Below are 21,523 nucleotides of genomic sequence, written 5' to 3'. Positions count from 1 at the left end.
ACTCCCCATTTGGCTATTATTTGGCAAAACAACTAGACTACAATTATTCTGTGCAACTTAATATGTTATTTTGCAGTAAGAGCAACATATATATGAAGATTCATTGATGGATGTTAAGAAAACTTTACGAAATGCTCAATACATCCTTTAACTATTTGGAAATTCAAAATAAATTGTTAATATTATAAACTTTATAAATTATGTATTGAAACTGCTACTTTCAACATAATTAATGGTGAAAATTTGTATAGGATAACAGTTTATAGACAAAGTCTACAATTTTGTCCGACAACTCGTTGAGTTAGCCCGACTCAACACGATAGCCCTATAGAACTAGCCCACTTAGCTTGATCTTTTAACTGGTTTATTTGTTTCAGTCCTAATTATATTTTTGAGACTTATAGGGTCAGCCCGTTGATTTAGGGATAATATTCATATCCCTACGAAGAGCATAAACAAGTTTTCCACTGCACCAAAAAGAATAGATAGTAAATAACAAGAAATAAGTTGCATGAAGCACTTGTAGCTTAACGGATAGAGCGTGTGTTTCCTAACATGAAACGATTTGTATTGGATAATAATTAATGGACCAAGTCCACTATTTGGTCTCTCAGCTCAATGAGTTAGCCCGACTCAACTCGATAGCCCTATAGAGCTAGTGCATTTAGCTTGATTTTTTATCAGGTTTATCTGCTTCGGTCCTAACTATAATTTTTCAGACTTATAGGGTAAGCCCGTTAATTTAGGGCTAAGATTGACATCCCTACAAAGAGCATAAACCTATTTTCTAGTCCACCTAAGAGAATAGATATTAAATAACAAGAAAAAAGTATTATGAAGAACCTGTAGCTCAGTGGATAGAGCGTCTATTTCCTAAGCAGAAAGTTGTAGGTTGGACCCCTACCTGGTGCGTTTCTCCATCCCTTCGTTATTCCCATCTAGAGCTACAATGTTACGTTTCGCAAACTGGGTCAATGAGATAATTATTGTGGGTAGATAAAACTTTTGCTTCTTTGCATATAAAACTATGTAACTTAGGTTATAATTTTGTTGTTTTAGAGCCTAATAAACCCGTTGCAAATTAGGTGGTATTTTGTTCAACTAATCTAAGAACATTTTGGTTATTTTGGTTTTTGTTTAAGGAGTGAAACTTATACTATTATTTTGTGCAACTTAATATGTTATTTTGCAGTAAGAGTGCCATATATTTGAAGATTCATTGATGGATGTTGAGAAAACTTTACGAAATGATCAATATATCCTTTAACTATTTGGAAATTCAAAATAAATTGTTAATATTTTAAAATTGATAAATTATGTATTGGAACTGCTACTTTCGACATAATTAATGGTAAAATTTTGTATAGGATAACAATTTATGGACAAAGTCTATAATTTTGTCCGACAACTCGTTGAGTTAACCCGGCTCAACTCGATAGCCCTACAGAGCTAGCCCACTTAGCTTGATTTTTTAACTGGTTTATTTTTTTCAGTCCTAAGTATAATTTTTGGGACTTATAGGGTCAGCCCGTTGATTTAGGGATATTATTGACATCCCTACGAAGAGCATAAACAAGTTTTCCACTGCACCAAATAGAATAGATAGTGAATAACAAGAAATAAGTTGCATGAAGCACTTGTAGCTTAGTGGATAGAGCGTGTGTTTCCTAACTTGAAAGGTTTAGGTTGTAGCTAGTGCCTTTCTCTGCTCTCTTATACAAACCCAATTTTTCTCCCTCACCCGAGCAGTGGTGACGGGAATTACTTGTTGCTGGACATGTCTCGAACCGTCGGAACGCAAAGAGAACAATGTTATGTTATGCAAACTGGGTGGATGAGATAATTGCTATGTGTGTGAGTAGATAAAGCGTGTGTTTTTTTTGCATGTTAAGCTATGTAACATAGGTAATAATTTGGTTATTTTGGTGCCTAATAAACCATTTGCAAATTAGGTTGCATTTTGTGCAACTAATCTAGGAAGGTTTTTGGTTGTTATGGTGTTTGTTTAACGAGTGAAACTTAAACTATTATTTTGTGCAACTTAATATATTATTTTGCAGTAAAAGCGACATATATATTAAGATTCATTGAGGGAAGTTGAGAAAACTTTACGAAAAGATCTATATATCCTTTAATAATTTAGAAATTCAAAATAAATTGTTAATACTAAAAAAATTATAAATAATTTATTAAAACAGCCACTTTCGACATAATTAATGGTGCAAATTTGTATAGCATAATAATTAATGGACCAAGTTCACTATTTGGTCTCTCAGCTAAATGAGTTAACCCGACTCAACTCGATAGCCCTATAGAGCTAGTGCACTTAGCTTGATTATTTATCAGGTTTATCTGTTTCGGTCCTAACTATAATTTTTTGGACTTATAGGGTCAGCCCGTTGATTTAGGGCTAAGATTGACATCCCTACAAAGAACATAAACCAATTTTACAGTCCACCTAAGAGAATGGATATTAAATTACAAGAAAAAGGTATTATGAAGCACCTGTAGCTCAGTGGATAGAGGGTCTGTTTCCTAAGCAGAAATTCGTAGGTGTGACCCCTACCTGGTGCGTTTTTCCCTCCCTTCTTTATTCCCATATAGAGCTACAATGTTACGTTTCACAAACTGGGTCGATGAGATAATTACTGTGGGTAGATAAAACTTGTGTTTCTTTGCATATAAGGTTATAATTTTGTTGTTTTAGTGCCTAATAAACACTATGCAAATTAGGTGGTATTTTGTGCAACAAATCTAAGAACATTTTTGTTATTTTTGTTTTTGTTTAAGGAGTGAAACTTATACTATTATTTTGTGCAACTTAATATGTTATTTTGCAGTATGAGCAACATATATATGAAGATTCATTGATGGATGTTGAGAAAACTTTACGAAATGATCAATATATCCTTTAACTATTTGGAAATTAAAAATAAATTGTTAATAATATAAAATGTATAAATTATGCAAGGAAACTGCTATTTTAAACATAATTAATGGTGAAAATTTGTATAGGATAACAATTTATGGACAAAGTCTACAATTTTATCTGGCAACTCGTTGAGTTAGCCCGACTCAACTCGATAGCCCTATAGAGCTAGCCCACTTAGGTTGAATTTTTAACTGGTTTATTTGTTTCGGTCCTAATTATAATTTTTGGGACTTGTTGGGTCAGCCCGTTGATTTAGGGGTAAGATTGACATCCCTACAAAGAGCATAAACCTATTTTCCAGTCCACCTAAGAGAATGGATATTAAATTACAAGAAAAAGGTATTATGAAGCACCTGTAGCTCAGTGGATAGAGCGTCTGTTTCCTAAGTAGAAAGTCGTAGGTTCGACCCCTACCTGGTGCGTTTCTCCCTCCATTTGTTATTCCCAAATAGAGCTACAATGTTACGTTTCACAAACTGGGTCGATGAGATAATTACAGTGGTTTCATTTCCATATAAAAACTATGTAACTTAGGTTATAATTTTGTTGTTTTAGTGCCTAATAAACACTTTGCAAATTAGGTGGTATTTTGTGCAAGTAATCTAAGAACATTTTGGTTATTTTGGTTTTTGTTTAAGGAGTGAAACTTATACTATTATTTTGTGCAACTTAATATGTTATTTTGCAGTAAGAGCAACATATATATGAAGATTCATTGATGGATGTTGAGAAAACTTTACGAAATGATCAATATATCCTTTAAGTATTTGGAAATTCAAAATAAATTGTTAATATTATAAAATTTAAAAATTATGTATTGAAACTGCTACTTTCAACATAATTAATGGTGAAATTTTGTATATGATAACAATCTATAGACAAAGTCTACAATTTTGTCCGACAACTCGTTGAGTTAGCCCGACTCAACTCGATAGCCCTATAGAGCTAGCCCACTTAGGTTGAATTTTTAACTGGTTTATTTGTTATGGTCCTAACTATAATTTTTGGGACTTGTAGGGTCAGCCCGTTGATTTTGGGATAATATTGACATCCCTACGAAGAGCATTAACAAGTGTTCCACTGCACCAAATAGAATAGATAGTAAATAACAAGAAATAAGTTGCATGAAGCACTTGTAGCTTAGTGGATAAAGCGTGTGTTTCCGAACTTGAAACGTTTAGGTTGTACCTCTAGCTAGTGCGTTTCTTTGCTCCCTTATACAAACCCTATTTTTCTCCCCCACCCGAGCAGTGGTGACGGGAATTACTTGTTGCTAGACAAGTGTAAAACCGTCGCAACGCAAAGAAAACAATGTTACGTTACGCAAACTGGGTGGATGAGATAGTTATGGTGAGTGTGAGTGGATAAAGCTTGTGTTTTTTTTGCATGTTAAACTATGTAACATAGGTAATGATTTGGTTGTTTTGGTGCCTAATAAACCATTTGCCAATTAGGTTGTATTTTGTGCAACTAATCTAGGAAGGTTTTTGGTTGCTATGGTGTTTGTTTAACGAGTGAAACTTAAACTATTATTATTTTGCAGTAAAAGCGACATATATATTAAGATTCGTTGAGGGAATTTGAGAACACTTTACGAAATGATCTATATATCCTTTAATAATTTAGAAATTCAAAATAAATAGGTAATACTTAAAAATCTATAAATAATGTATTAAAACAGCAACTTTCGACATAATTAATGGTGAAAATTTGTATAGGATAATAATTAATGGACCAAGTCCACTATTTGGTCTCTCAACTAACTGAGTTAGCCCGACTCAACTCGATAGCCCTATAGAGCTAGTGCACTAAGCTTGATTTTTTATCAGGTTTATCTGTTTCGGTCCTAACTATAATTTTTCGGACTTATAGGGTCAGCCCGTTGATTTAGGGCTAAGATTGACATCCCTACAAAGAGAATAAACCTATTTTCCAGTCCACCAAAGAGAATGGATATTAAATTACAAGAAAAACATATTATGAAGCACCTGTAGCTCAGTGGATAGAGCGTCTGTTTCCTAAGTAGAAAGTCGTAGGTTCGACCCCTACCTGGTGCGTTTCTCCCTTCATTTGTTATTCCCAAATAGAGCTACAATGTTACGTTTCACAAACTGGGTCGATGAGATAATTACTGTGGTTTCTTTGCCATATAAAAACTATGTAACTTAGGTTATAATTTTGTTGTTTTAGTGCCTAATAAACACTTTGCAAATTAGGTGGTATTTTGTGCAAGTAATCTAAGAACATTTTGGTTATTTTGGTTTTTGTTTAAGGAGTGAAACTTATACTATTATTTTGTGCAACTTAATATGTTATTTTGCAGTAAGAGCAACATATATATGAAGATTCATTGATGGATGTTGAGAAAACTTTACGAAATGATCAATATATCCTTTAAGTTTTTGGAAATTCAAAATAAATTGTTAATATTATAAAATTTATAAATTATGTATTGAAACTGCTACTTTCAACATAAGTAATGGTGAAAATTTGTATAGGATAACAATTTCTGAACAAAGTCTACAATTTTGTCCGACAACTCGTTCAGTTTGCCGGACTCAATGTGATAGCCCTATAGAGCTAGCCCACATAGCTTGAATTTTTAACTGGTTTATTTGTTTCGGTCCTAATTATAATTTTTGGGACTTTTAGGGTCAACCCGTTGATTTAGGGATAATATTGACATCCCTACGAATAGCATTAACAAGTTTTCCACTGCACCAAATAGAATAGATAGTAGATAACAAGAAATAAGTTGAATGAAGCACTTGTAGCTTAGTAGATTGAGCGTGTGTTTCCTAACTTGAAACGTTTAGGTTGTACCTCTAGCTATTGCGTTTCTCTGCTCCCTTATACAAACCCTATTTTTCTCCCTTATAACGGGAATTACTTGTTGCTAGATAAGTGTAAAACCGTCGCAACGCAAAGACAACAATGTTACGTTACGCAAACTAAGTGGATGAGATAATTATTGTGTGTGTTAGTATATAAAGCTTGTGGTTTTTTTGCATGTTAAACTATGTAACATAGGTAATAATTTGGTTGTTTTGGTGCCTAATAAACCATTTGCACATTAGGTTGTATTTTGAGCAACAAATCTAGGAAGGTTTTTGGTTGTTATGGTGTTTGTTTATAGAGTGAAACTTAAACTATTATTTTGTGCAACTTAATATGTTATTTTGCAGTAAGCAACATATATATGAAGATTCATTGATGGATGCTGAGAAAACTTTACGAAATGATCAATATATCCTTTAAATATTTGGAAATTCAAAATAAATTATTATTATTATAAAATTTATAAATTATGTATTGAAACTGCTACTTTCAACATAATTAATGGTGAAAATTTGTATAGGATAACAATTTATGGACAAAGTCTACAATTTTGTCCGACAACTCGTTGAGTTAGCCCAACTCAACTCGATAGCCCTATTGAGCTAGCCCACTTAGGTTGAATTTTTAACTGGTTTATTTGTTATGGTCCTAATTATAATTTTTGGGACTTGTAGGGTCAGCCCGTTGATTTAGGGATAATATTGACATCCCTACGAAGAGCATTAACAAGTTTTCCACTGCACCAAATAGAATAGATAGTAAATAACATGAAATAAGTTGCATGAAGCACTTGTAGCTTAGTGGATAGAGCGTGTGTTTCCTAACATGAAACGTTTAGGTTGTACGTCTAGCTAGTGCGTCTCTCTGCTCCCTTATACAAACCCTATTTTTCTCCCCCACCCAAGCAGTGGTGACGGGAATCACTTTTTGCTAGACAAGTGTAAAACCGTCGCAACGCAAAGACAACAATGTTACGTTACGCAAACTGGGTGGATGAGATAGTTATGGTGTGTGTGTGTAGATAAAGCTTGTGTTTTTTTTTGCATGTTAAACTATGTAACATAGGTAATAATTTGGTTGTTTTTGTACCTAATAAACCATTTGCCAATTAGGTTGTATTTTGTGCAACTAATCTAGGAAGGTTTTTGGTTGTTATGGTGTTTGTTTAACGAGTGAAACTTAAACTATTATTATTTTGCAGTAAAAGCGACATATACATTAAGATTCATTGAGGGAATTTGAGAACACTTTACGAAATGATCTATATATCCTTTAATAATTTAGAAATTCAAAATAAATTGGTAATACTTAAAAATTTATAGATAATGTATTAAAACAGCCACTTTCGACATAATTAATGGTGAAAATTCGTATAGGATAATAATTAATGGACCAAGTCAACTATTTGGTCTCTCAGCTAACTGAGTTAGCCCGACTCAACTCGATAGCCCTATAGAGCTAGTGCACTAAGCTTGATTTTTTATCAGGTTTATCTGTTTCGGTCCTAACTATAATTTTTCGGACTTATAGGGTCAGCCCGTTGATTTAGGGCTAAGATTGACATCCCTACAAAGAGAATAAACCTATTTTCCAGTCTACCAAAGAGAATGGATATTAAATTACAAGAAAAACATATTATGAAGCACCTGTAGCTCAGTGGATAGAGCGTCTGTTTCCTAAGTAGAAAGTCGTAGGTTCGACCCCTACCTGGTGCGTTTCTCCCTTCATTTGTTATTCCCAAATAGAGCTACAATGTTACGTTTCACAAACTGGGTCGATGAGATAATTACTGTGGTTTCTTTGCCATATAAAAACTATGTAACTTAGGTTATAATTTTGTTGTTTTAGTGCCTAATAAACACTTTGCAAATTAGGTGGTATTTTGTGCAAGTAATCTAAGAACATTTTGGTTATTTTGGTTTTTGTTTAAGGAGTGAAACTTATACTATTATTTTGTGCAACTTAATATGTTATTTTGCAGTAAGAGCAACATATATATGAAGATTCATTGATGGATGTTGAGAAAACTTTACGAAATGATCAATATATCCTTTAAGTTTTTGGAAATTCAAAATAAATTGTTAATATTATAAAATTTATAAATTATGTATTGAAACTGCTACTTTCAACATAAGTAATGGTGAAAATTTGTATAGGATAACAATTTCTGAACAAAGTCTACAATTTTGTCCGACAACTCGTTCAGTTTGCCGGACTCAATGTGATAGCCCTATAGAGCTAGCCCACATAGCTTGAATTTTTAACTGGTTTATTTGTTTCGGTCCTAATTATAATTTTTGGGACTTTTAGGGTCAACCCGTTGATTTAGGGATAATATTGATATCCCTACGAATAGCATTAACAAGTTTTCCACTGCACCAAATAGAATAGATAGTAGATAACAAGAAATAAGTTGAATGAAGCACTTGTAGCTTAGTAGATTGAGCGTGTGTTTCCTAACTTGAAACGTTTAGGTTGTACCTCTAGCTATTGCGTTTCTCTGCTCCCTTATACAAACCCTATTTTTCTCCCTTATAACGGGAATTACTTGTTGCTAGATAAGTGTAAAACCGTCGCAACGCAAAGACAACAATGTTACGTTACGCAAACTAAGTGGATGAGATAATTATTGTGTGTGTTAGTATATAAAGCTTGTGGTTTTTTTGCATGTTAAACTATGTAACATAGGTAATAATTTGGTTGTTTTGGTGCCTAATAAACCATTTGCACATTAGGTTGTATTTTGAGCAACAAATCTAGGAAGGTTTTTGGTTGTTATGGTGTTTGTTTATAGAGTGAAACTTAAACTATTATTTTGTGCAACTTAATATGTTATTTTGCAGTAAGCAACATATATATGAAGATTCATTGATGGATGCTGAGAAAACTTTACGAAATGATCAATATATCCTTTAAATATTTGGAAATTCAAAATAAATTATTATTATTATAAAATTTATAAATTATGTATTGAAACTGCTACTTTCAACATAATTAATGGTGAAAATTTGTATAGGATAACAATTTATGGACAAAGTGTACAATTTTGTCCGACAACTCGTTGAGTTAGCCCAACTCAACTCGATAGCCCTATTGAGCTAGCCCACTTAGGTTGAATTTTTAACTGGTTTATTTGTTATGGTCCTAATTATAATTTTTGGGACTTGTAGGGTCAGCCCGTTGATTTAGGGATAATATTGACATCCCTACGAAGAGCATTAACAAGTTTTCCACTGCACCAAATAGAATAGATAGTAAATAACATGAAATAAGTTGCATGAAGCACTTGTAGCTTAGTGGATAGAGCGTGTGTTTCCTAACATGAAACGTTTAGGTTGTACGTCTAGCTAGTGCGTCTCTCTGCTCCCTTATACAAACCCTATTTTTCTCCCCCACCCAAGCAGTGGTGACGGGAATCACTTTTTGCTAGACAAGTGTAAAACCGTCGCAACGCAAAGACAACAATGTTACGTTACGCAAACTGGGTGGATGAGATAGTTATGGTGTGTGTGTGTAGATAAAGCTTGTGTTTTTTTTTTGCATGTTAAACTATGTAACATAGGTAATAATTTGGTTGTTTTTGTACCTAATAAACCATTTGCCAATTAGGTTGTATTTTGTGCAACTAATCTAGGAAGGTTTTTGGTTGTTATGGTGTTTGTTTAACGAGTGAAACTTAAACTATTATTATTTTGCAGTAAAAGCGACATATACATTAAGATTCATTGAGGGAATTTGAGAACACTTTACGAAATGATCTATATATCCTTTAATAATTTAGAAATTCAAAATAAATTGGTAATACTTAAAAATTTATAAATAATGTATTAAAACAGCCACTTTCGACATAATTAATGGTGAAAATTCGTATAGGATAATAATTAATGGACCAAGTCAACTATTTGGTCTCTCAGCTAACTGAGTTAGCCCGACTCAACTCGATAGCCCTATAGAGCTAGTGCACTAAGCTTGATTTTTTATCAGGTTTATCTGTTTCGGTCCTAACTATAATTTTTCGGACTTATAGGGTCAGCCCGTTGATTTAGGGCTAAGATTGACATCCCTACAAAGAGCATAAACCTATTTTCCAGTCCACCAAAGAGAATGGATATTAAATTACAAGAAAAAGGTATCATGAAGCACTTGTAGCTCAGTGGATAGAGCGTCTGTTTCCTAAGTAGAAAGTCGTAGGTTCAACCCCTACCTGGTGCGTTTCTCCCTCCCTTCGTTATTCCCAAATAGAGCTACAATGTTACGTTTCACAAACTGGGTCGATGAGATAATTACTGTGGTTTCTTTGCCATATAAAAACTATGTAACTTAGGTTATAATTTTGTTTTTTAGTGCCTAATAAACACTTTGCAAATTAGGTGGTATTTTGTGCAACTAATCTAAGAACATTTTGGTTATTTTGGTTTTTGTTTGAGGAGTGAAACTTATACTATTATTTTGTGCAACTTAATATGTTAGTTTGCAGTAAGAGCAACATATTTATGAAGATTCATTGATGGATGTAGAGAAAACTTTACTAAATGATCAATATATCCTTTAAGTATTTGGAAATTCAAAGTAAATTGTTAATATTATAAAATTTATAAATTATGTATTGAAACTGCAACTTTCAACATAATTAATGGTGAAAATTTGAATAGGATAACAATTTATACACAAAGTCTACAATTTTTTCCGACAACGTAGTCGTTGAGTTAGCCCGACTCAACTCGATAGCCCTATAGAGCTAGCCCACTTAGGTTGAATTTTTAACTGGTTTATTTGTTATGGTCCTAATTATAATTTTTGGGACTTGTAGAGTCAGCCCGTTGATTTTGGGATAATATTGACATCCCTACGAAGAGCATTAACAAGTGTTCCACTGCACCAAATAGAATAGATAGTAAATAACAAGAAATAAGTTGCATGAAGCACTTGTAGCTTAGTGGATAAAGCGTGTGTTTCCGAACTTGAAACCTTTAGGTTGTACCTCTAGCTAGTGCGTTTCTCTGCTCCCTTATACAAACCCTATTTTTCTCCCCCACCCGAGCAGTGGTGACGGGAATTACTTGTTGCTGGACTAGTGTAAAACCGTCGCAACGCAAAGACAACAATGTTACGTTACGCAAACTGGGTGGATGAGATAGTTATGGTGAGTGTGAGTAGATAAAGCTTGTGGTTTTTTTGCATGTTAAACTATGTAACATAGGTAATAATTTGGTTGTTTTGGTGCCTAATAAACCATTTGCCAATTAGGTTGTATTTTGTGCAACTAATCTAGGAAGGTTTTTGGTTGTTATGGTGTTTGTTTAATGAGTGAAACTTAAACTATTATTATTTTGCAGTAAACGCGACATATATATTAAGATTCGTTGAGGGAATTTGAGAACACTTTACGAAATGATCTATATATCCTTTAATAATTTAGATATTCAAAATAAATTGGTAATACTTAAAAATTTATAAATAATGTATTAAAACAGCCACTTTCGACATAATTAATGGTGAAAATTTTTATAGGATAATAATTAATGGACCAAGTGTTGGTCCCAAAAGAGGTTAGGTGAAAGTCTAGAGGGGGGGGGGGGGGGGGGGGGGGGTGAATAGACTTTCAAACTTTTTCGCACAGCACAACAATTGCTAAGACAGAGATAAACCAAAACTCTTAACTAGATTGTTAGAGAATGGTGCACAGCGGAAATAAATAAACATAAAGTGTGTGTGAGATTGTGTGAGCAGTATATCTTCGTGAGAGCGTATATCTAAAGAGCGGTATGTAAAGAAAGCAGTAAAGAACACAAGATAATTATAGTGGTTCGCGAGGTGGTGTAATCCTCCTACTCCACTTGCTCTTTTCTGCAAGAGCCAATTCACTATATCTACCACTCCTTGGTTCCAAGATACAATGAATTTCCGTGATCTAGTTCTTTGATCACAAAGCCCGCACTAATCACGCCCAGTGACACCACACTGCTGCTTCGGGTTTCACGTCGCCGCGCTACTATCCCAGGATTTCACGACTCCGCGTTACTTTCCCCCCGTCTTCCACACTCCGGTAGAAACGCATCCGTGATCTGGTGCTTTGATCACCAAGCCCACACCAATCACGCCCAGTGCCTCCGACACTGCTGCTTCGGATCTCACAGCTCCGTGTGACAATCCAGGATTTCACAGCTCCGTGCTACTTTCCTCCCTTCTCTTGTTTTGCTCCAAAACAAGTGTTGTCTTGCTTCCAACTTCTGAGACTCTGTAGATGATCTTCAATGATGCGCAGGTCTCTTTGATGAAGATAAACACTCTGGAATGATTTCTCTTGATAGCTCTGAGTGTTTTCTCTCTTTGAATATATCAAGTAAAGCACTTGATATTTTTGCTCTGCTTTGCTCTGTTTAAGAACTCTCAGAATATTTTTCTCTTGAAGCTCTCTGAGTTCTTTTCTCACACTTGAAGATTTTAGCTCTTAGAATTTTAGCTCTCTGCTCTTTTAAGCTTAATTGCTCTATTCGATCCCTTGATGGATTCGAATTTTCTGCTCTCTTGTTCACTGCTCCATGCATCTTCAAGTCTTCATATCTTCATCATTTTATAGCTGGTAATGAGAATCTGTCCGTTGGAAAGAGACGCTCTCATTTTTTAAATCTTGTATCTTTTGTCAGAGATCTTATCTTATCTTCTGCAAAAATGTCAGAAAGAGATAAGCTAGCCGTTTGAAAGATCTTCATCTCCATGTAAATGAGCTCCCAAACTTCATATGATATTCCTCTGGTTTTACGTTGAATGGAAATATCTGGGTCTCAGTTTTGGTGTAGAACGGCTTCTCTGATTAGCTCTGAAGTGGTCCTTGTATCTTTGGGATTCAAAAAATAATCTTTATTTTAATCCCATACTAGTTAGACTAGTATTTTCCTTGTGAGAATATTTTTCACTGTAAGTTCTGCTTCATCTTCTTCATTCTCACGTCTGGGTGTTCTCAGACTTCAAACTGGCTTTGAACTTCCACCCAATTTCAATTTCTCCTTTGTAATTGACACCCAATTTCAATTGGCTTGTAATTGGCACCCAACATCTCCTGGTGCTCCAATTACTTCTCAATGTTGACTTCGAAAAAATTGGACTTCTCTTTGAATTTCATCTCAATTCAATTGCTCCTCAATGTCTTCTTTTAATTGGTCCCCAATCTGAATTGCATCCCATACTACAACTTGGCTCCCAATATGAATTGATTTCAATTCTACATTGTCTTCTTTTAATTGGTCCCCAATCTGAATTGCATCCCATACTACAACTTGGCTCCCAATTTCAATTCTACATTGGCTCCCAACATGAATTGATTTCAATTCTACATTGGCTCCCAACATGAATTGATTCCATTTGAAACTAGCTCCCAATTTCAATTTCTCTGAACTAGCTCCCAATTTCAGTTAATCTCAATTTCTCTGAAACTGGCTCCCAATTTCAATTGCTTCGAAACTAGCTCCCAATTTCAATTTCTATGAAATCGGCTCCCAATTCTCCCAATTTCAATTTCTATGAAATCGGCTCCCAAGTGCAATTGCATCTCAATTGCCACCCAAGTGAAATTGCTTCCCAATTTCCACTTGTAATCGGCGCCCAAAGCTTTAAACTAGCGCCCAACTCCATCAGATTAATTTAATTTGACTTCTCAAATTTTACCTTGTAAAATTGTTGATGGTGAGTTTTGAACTTGAGCCATTTCGAATAATATATCAAACATCATCCACTTCGTCCGTACAGCTTTTGATTAAATCTCCAATCATATTTGATGTACTTCTTGCTTTCCATAGATGCTTGATCTCCAAGTCAACTTCATGCATTCTTCCAATATTAATTTTCTTCACGAAAATTCTTCTGGGATATCTTCTTTGAGTAGTAGCGACGTGAATTCATATCATTCAACTTCTTCTTCAATTTGTCATTTTCAACAGACAAATTCTTGATTTTCGGCTTTATATCTTCTTCTTCTATTATCATCCATTTTCCTATGTTTTTCTCTTTTCATAATTAAATAATTTCTCGATCATGGTCTAAGACTCTACTAGACCTATAAAATTGGGTGATCTACAAATACAAATTTGGCATATCAAAACCATTACACTTTATTCCTAACAATTTCCCCCCTTTTGATAATGCCAAAACCTATACTCAGTCATTGGCTTTAAGTCTTTGAAAAATAATCTTTTTGCTCAATTTTATTTGACAAAGCCAAGATGAGTTTAACAAATGGTTTTCTAGACACAATCAAAAGAAAAATTGTGAATTAATTTTTTGACAAGCTCCTAAACGCATCTTGAATTATTTTTTATTTTGATCATCATCAATTTTTAATTTTGTCGTGCGTTTGACATATTTCTTGTCTTTTAATTCACGAAAGTCTAATTACATTAAACAAATAAAATTAAAAACTCAAAATAGACCATGGGAAATTATTATTGATATATTTCGAATTTATAGAGAAAAAAACGCAACAGAGGTTTGAAAATAGAGAATATCAGCTTAAGAGAATTTTCAGATTACCTTCTGGGTTTCTTCACACCAAAGTCTTTCTTCAAAATTTCTTTGACATGTTCTCTGAGCTTGAAGAAATCATCTTTGAACTTTGCATTCTGAAATTTCTTTGTAAGCTGTCCGACCATGTAATGTCCAAAAGCTTCTTTGATGTTGTTGCCCGGAAGAACTCCGTTTTCCCACCATAAGACACATTCTTCGAAGCTTCTTTCTTCTCCAAGATTCATGCCCATATTTCCGGTGAAATCTCTTAGTTCATACCACATCTCAGTTCTTTTCCTTTTGCCTTCTTCTTCTTTATTCTTTTCCGAGATCCATTGGGCTTGATCGGCTGCAGGCCATTTCTTGATCATGCTTGGTAAATTTTCTTTGGTCCATATTGTTGTCTGAGTGGCGGTACCCTTAGAGCATTCGAACCAGCCACGCTGTTCAGCAACCTTTGATGTACTCGTACCAAGACTAGGATTCGCGAACTGAGCAAAACCAATCTGAGATGGTCCTTGTGATGATTGTCCGCGGCTTCGGCCTCTACCTTGAGTAGACATTACTGGCTGTTGTTGACTTCCAAGAATAAATTCTTGTTGTTGCAAAGCCAAGTGACTGAGAATTTCTTCCCCCCTTTTGGCGTTATTAACCAAAAATGCAAGGGTCTTAATATCTCGGTCTTGATTTGCCTTCACAGTTTCAACACTATTGTGTGTTTCAATGGAAACGGTTTGCACGTTATCAAGCTTATTTGTTGTAACTGCGAGTTCAGCTTCAAGTTTGTTGATTCGGCTTTCTTGATCTTGAATCGCCTTGATTTGTCGCAAGTGACGTTCATTGTGAATCTTTTCAGCTGCTTCACGTTCCTTCTTCATGAGCTGAAATACTTCAAATAAGCCTTTCGTCACTTCTCCTTTCAGAATTCTTTCTGCTTTGTCAATCAGAGCCTTCAAAGAATTTTGATGCTCCATTAATTCTTTCAGATTGACTCGGGTATCCGTGTGTTGTTGTTCTAGCATTTGGTTTTGTTCAACCAATTTTTCTCCAATTGTTTGACAAACAACATCACTGGATTCGGCCACTTTGGCAAATAAGGAAGAAAATATGTCATCTTCTTGTTCATCCATCTGCACAAAGTTTTGAGGGGATCCAAACGGACTTCTATTCGGATTTGTGAGAACAACTGTATCAATAAGTTGCATCCCTTCTTCTTCAGGTGATTCGGCTTCTTGATTGAGATCACCAATTTCTTCTTCTAAGACCTCTGTTCTCGTGTAGTTCTCTGTAAATAAATCTTCATTTTCTAGAACAGGGTCCATGGTAGGCATGGTAGACTCGGTATGGTGTACCGGCAATACACTGGATAAATCCTCTGTGATTTGCAGTCTATTCTCAGTAGCAACTTCTACTACAACTTCCACTGGTATATCTCTTCTTCTTTCTTCTGACACTTGTTTTTCATTGGCTCCCACAAGTTGTTCATTGCACTCCAGATTCACATTAATTGGTGTGGGGGTCAAATCAGATATCAATAAAGAAGCATCATGGACTTTCACAGGTATGTCCATATGATTTTCAGTGCTTATGATTGGTACATCAATGAGTCCTGTCCCTTCAGTTCTTTCATCAAAAATTTCATTATCCACAAGAGATGTGTTACCTGGGTAATGATGTGTGTCATACACTGATCATTGTAGAGCTAACTGAAGTGATATTTCATTCTATCTCTCTTGTTCGGCTAAACGATCTTGAGCCGTACTGCCTCCTTTTATTGGTGCTTTTCCTTTTTGTCTGGCTGCCTTTTCGTGTAGCTTCATGTGATACACTTGATTTAAATCCATGTTGAGTGCATCTAGCATCACGTTCGTTCCACACCATTCTAAGGAAAAATCTTCACTCCGTATCAAATCTGGGGTGATTTTTGACATGAAAGAATGATATCTTTCAAGTTTCCATTCTCTCCAAGTTTGCACCATTATCAATTCTTTCAACAGCTCCGGATCATCTTGAATGAGCGCTGAGTCAAAAACTAAAGGTCCTGCACTTCCTTCAGCTGCAGATTGACTTGAGAGTCTTCTTTGTAGATCATTCGAAATTTGCACATCAACTCCTGCAAATTCCATTCTTGTTGTATCATCAACTCCTTCCACCAACATGTTTGGTTCGGCATATTTGATCAGAACAACTGCCATAGCCGTACTGATGGCTTCTTGATCTCTTCCTGATCTATTACTTGATCCCATTTGATTGCTTGAGGTTGAGATTGCTTTGTTGTTTCTCGGTCTGGAATTCTGAGGTGTTTTTGAACTTGCAGAACTCCCACCTTCTTGTCCTCTTCTCTGTCTTGACCTTTTTCCAAAATTAGGACTGAATTTTCTGAAGAGAGCTCTGTAAATTCCAATATTTTTTGTGTTTTCTCATTGGAATTGTCTTCTTCCTTAGCAGTTCTCCAATGATGAGACCATATCCAACATTTTGATAGAATCGGTCTACTACTGCGGGTTTCTTCATTGGTTTGGCAGCATGAACAAAAATAACCATCTTCCTGTAGAAAAATTTTGCCCATTTGAATTTTATTCCTTTCATGATTCCGTCCATCAGGCACACTGTTGACGCGGTCAAATCTTCAGTACTTCCCAGTTTGTGTTCAAGAATCTTGTAAATCATGTCCACCAACATCTCATATTCAAACTTCAATACATTCTTATGAGCGGATACATCAGAGAAAATTGGAGCCGTAGGACCTCGAATCTCATTCCAAAAATTTTGAACAACATAGTTGTGAGATTCTGGCATTATCTGAGATTCAGGAAAGTTGAAGCACTTGTGTATGTCATCTTCAGTGATCGAAACTTCTGATCCTCCAACTCTAGATTTTATCGAGTCCTTTTCAACGACTGCATGTAGATAAAATTCGGCTACATCTTCTTCAAAGGTTCCAAAGTAGTTGTAGGTGAAGAAATCAAACAGTCCACAGTCTTTTAAAGCTTGAAGAATTTTCTCGGTCGTGTCCTTGTTGGTAGAACCTAGTCTGAAAAACTCAGGATTGAGAACCATCCCATTCGTCACTTGTTGCGAGAGGGCAGACATAGGATTAATTTGCTTTCTTCCAGATTGGGCCATGATGATCAGATCGATTGATCGAGGAGAGATGATTTGAGAGAGAGTTTTCTGATATTCTGAAGGTCTTGAAAGAGTTTTTGAGATAAAAGTGAGGGGTTTATATGAGGAAGATGACTCGAAGGGATTTTTCGAATTTAAGAGAAAGAGATGAGACTTCTCAATTGTACCCTTTGGTTGAGGTGTGTCGATTGGGTGAGTTTAGGGTAGATGAGTCATCTGATGGAGAGTGTTACGAGGAAAGAGAAAATGTCATCATGAGCAGACAAGAGCATTTAATGCTCACACCTCTTTAGAAATACCCAATGCACGTAAGGTGTAGAGGGTGGAGATTTGAAGAGACATAGGAAGGATTTGGATTCTGATCTTCTTGAGATTTGTTTGTGGGGATCGATTAAGAGAATAGATTTCTGACAGGCGAGATGAGGGTGTCGATTTGAGAAAGAGAGGGTAAATCTGTTTGGAAAGATTTGATTTAGGAGAGGATTATGGGGGGAGGTTTAGGTTGGGTGGAGGTTTAGAAAGGGTAGGAGTTTATGGGTGGAGGTTTGATGCCCAATTAAACTCTAAATTTCCTCATTTATCTCCTGATTTCCTTCTCAAATTCGTGTACCACAAACATAATATCACTCAAACATCTCGTTAGTAGCAAAAATTACTCCACAAATAATTAATCACACATACTAAAATATTAAACACATATACACGGCATTCCTAATTAAAATACATATAATTTGGAAATTAACACAATTAACACACATATTCCTAATTTATAATTAGAAACAACTTTATATAAAACATATTAATCAGATTCCAAAATATTTTAGAAACTAACAAAAATACTAATTTCTAGATTTCTAAAACATTTTATAGCAATTTATATCACATATACTGCATATATACGAAACACACATACAAATAACATATTAAATCACATTTTACACATAGCACAAATAAACGTGGTAAATCATTTTTAGAGCAAATTGTTCATGCAAACAAGTTAGTTAATTTACAGAAACATGAACACATACTCAAAGACTGATTAACACATTAAAACATGCAATTTTATACAAATTATCAAATAAATCACGAATTGCACATTTTATCAAATTAATTTGCATGGCATATGATCTCACGTTAAATAACACATGCAAACGCACAAATAAATTCCTAACACATATTGCAATTTTATCACATAAATATTTCGAATAAAAACATGCATAGAAACACATAAAACAATTTATCCACGTAAAACAATTAATTTTGAGCACAAGTATCAATTTAAATAGAGAGATTAAGTTCAGTGATACTTAGCTCATTTCGATCATTCCCAACTCGTGCCTTAAGGTAAAAAATCTCGTTTCGCATAAAGGCTTCGTGAGAATATCAGCAACTTGGTTTTCCGTAGGGATATATTCGATCTTCAGATTTTTCTTTTCAACGTGATCCCTTATAAAATGGTGTCGAATGTCGATGTGTTTGGTTCTTGAGTGAAGCACCGGATTGTGAGTGATAGCGATTGCACTAGTATTATCACAATAAATACTAACGTCATCACAATTGACTCCATAATCCTTCAATTGTTGCTTCATCCACAAAATTTGCGCACAACAACTTCCTGCAGCAATATATTCGGCCTCGGCGGTACTAGTTGCGATGGAATTTTGCTTTTTGCTGAACCAAGAAACAAGCCTTCCCCCCAAGAACTGGCATGTCCCGGAAGTGCTTTTTCTGTCTATTTTGCAACCTGCAAAATCCGCATCTGAAAAACCCGTTAGAGTGAAATCTGTACCTTTTGGATACCACAATCCAACATTGATTGTGCCTTTCAGATATCGTATGATCTTCTTTGTTGCGGTGAGGTGGCCTTCTTTTGGATTTGCTTGGAATCTTGCACACACGCCCACAGCATAAGAAATGTCCGGCCTGCTTGCAGTAAGATATAGAAGTGAACCAATCATTCCTCTATATTTTGTTTGATCGACATCTTTTCCATCTTCATCTTTGTCTAGCCTTGTTGATGTGCTCATTGGAATTTTGATCGATGATTTTCCATCAAGGCCAAACTTCTTTATCAAGTCGCGGGTGTACTTTGCTTGATTGATGAATACTCCTTCTTTCAGTTGTTTGACTTGTAAGCCCAAGAAGTAATTCAATTCACCCATCATGCTCATTTCGAATTTATTCTGCATAAGCTCAAAACCTGGGGGTTGTTCGACATAAACTTCTTCTTCGAGTAGACCATTCAAGAATGTGCTTTTCACGTCCATTTGATAAACGGTGAAATCTTTGTGTGCGGCGTAGGCTAGGAAAATTCTGATTGCTTCAAGTCGAGCCACCGGTGCAAAAGTTTCATCAAAATCAATTCCTTCTTCTTGAGAGTATCCTTTTGCAACGAGCCTTGCTTTATTCCTAACAATTACGCCTTCTTCGTTTGCTTTGTTCCGGAAGACCCATTTGGTTCCTATAACATTGTGGTTCAGCGGTCTTGGAACAAGTTCCCAAACATCGTTTCTTTTGAATTGATCGAGCTCCTCTTGCATAGCATTTATCCAATCCGGATCATTGAGAGCTTCGTCAATTTCTTTTGGTTCAATCTGAGATAGATAACACGTGAACAATGCTTCCATGGTAGATGATCTTGTTTTCACGCCTTCATGAATATTCCCAATAATTAATTCTGGAGGGTGATTTTTGAGCCATCTTAAATCTAGTTGAAATGGGTGCATGGTACTGGGTGGATCCATTTGTTGTGAATTTGCAGTGTTGGTTCGAATTTCATCAATTAAATTGTCTTGAAATTGATTACCAACATCACATGCAATTTGATCATTAATTGGATCACCAACTTGTACTGCATTTCCATTCCCACGTGAGGCATCACTCCCAAAATTATTATTTAAAGAATTTCTAACTTCTTCTGGGTGAGGGATGGGATTTTCTAGAGAATTAATTTCCAACTCATCCATTCCCTGCAAAACATCATCTTCACACGTATCATTAGTATCACAAAAATCAATATGACACTTGTTACCATTTTGTGCAATTTCTTCGTCCAGTGCATCATTCTTGATCTGTGATTTTTCATCAAATACCATGTGTATGGATTCTTCAACCACCATTGATCTTTTATTCAGAACTCTGTACGCCTTGCTGGTAGCTGAATATCCTAGAAAAATTCCTTCATCTGCACGCTCATCAAAAGCTTTTAGATGCAATTTATCATTAATATGAATAAAACATTTGCATCCAAAAATATGAAAATAACCAATATTTGGTTTTCTCCCTTTATATAGCTCATATGACGTCTTCTTGTGCTGCTTATGGATCATGCTTCGATTTTGCGTGTAACAAGCAGTGTTGATAGCTTCCGCCCAATAGCGTTTCGGGAGACCGGCAGCACTAATCATCACTCGTGCGGCTTCTTTGAGCGTCCGGTTTCTTCTTTCGGCAACACCGTTTTGTTGCGGTGTTCTTGCGGCAGATAATTGATGAGAAATTCCATGTGAATTGCAAAAAGCTTGTATAACTCCATTCACGAACTCGGTTCCGCGATCCGTTCGTATTTTTGATATTTGCAATTCTTTCTCATTTTGTAGTTGCTTCAACAGCTTCGGTAGAACTTGCTCAACTTCATTTTTCTTCTTGAGAAACACGGTCCAAGTGTACCTGGAAAAATCATCAACAACAACGAGAGTATATTTCTTACCACTTACACTTATTGGATCAACCGGTCCAAATAAGTCCATATGTAGTAAGCTTAGCGGTCTTGACGTTGACTCGTGTGTCTTTGATTTGAATGATGATTTGATTTGCTTTCCGCGTTGGCATGCATCACACACTTGGTCCTTCTTGAAGATAATATCTGGCAAGCCTTCTACTAGATTCTTCTTTGCAAGCTGATTGATGGTCTTGAAGTTTAAGTGGTTGAGCTTTCTGTGCCATTCCCAATTAGCTTCATTTGAATTTCTGGCCATTAAGCACACTGAATCTTTGCTAGTGCTCCAATCCACAATATACATATTCTTTCGCCGTTTTCCAGATAAAATAATCTCATTTGTGAGCTTATTTTTGATTAGGCAATTATCTTTAGAAAATTCTACAAGATAGCCTTTATCACAAAATTGACTA

At 35.4% G+C, this 21,523-nt stretch overlaps 4 non-coding genes across 4 annotated transcripts; all 4 read left to right on the top strand.

Annotated features, from left to right (window-relative positions):
• Window positions 1-3,281: 3,281 nt before the first annotated feature.
• Window positions 3,282-3,354, top strand: TRNAR-CCU. Its single transcript has one exon. It is a non-coding gene; the product is annotated as a tRNA-Arg (tRNA).
• A 1,562-nt stretch (window positions 3,355-4,916) lies between these two features.
• Window positions 4,917-4,989, top strand: TRNAR-CCU. Its single transcript has one exon. It is a non-coding gene; the product is annotated as a tRNA-Arg (tRNA).
• A 2,423-nt stretch (window positions 4,990-7,412) lies between these two features.
• Window positions 7,413-7,485, top strand: TRNAR-CCU. Its single transcript has one exon. It is a non-coding gene; the product is annotated as a tRNA-Arg (tRNA).
• A 2,424-nt stretch (window positions 7,486-9,909) lies between these two features.
• Window positions 9,910-9,982, top strand: TRNAR-CCU. Its single transcript has one exon. It is a non-coding gene; the product is annotated as a tRNA-Arg (tRNA).
• Window positions 9,983-21,523: the final 11,541 nt, after the last annotated feature.

The sequence above is a fragment of the Ipomoea nil genome, unplaced genomic scaffold, assembly GCF_001879475.1.
Source record: "Ipomoea nil cultivar Tokyo-kokei standard unplaced genomic scaffold, Asagao_1.1 scaffold2280, whole genome shotgun sequence".
Classification (NCBI taxonomy): Eukaryota; Viridiplantae; Streptophyta; class Magnoliopsida; order Solanales; family Convolvulaceae; genus Ipomoea; species Ipomoea nil.
The sequence above is the reverse complement of the archived record's forward strand: the minus strand, read 5'-3'. Positions and strand labels throughout refer to the sequence as shown.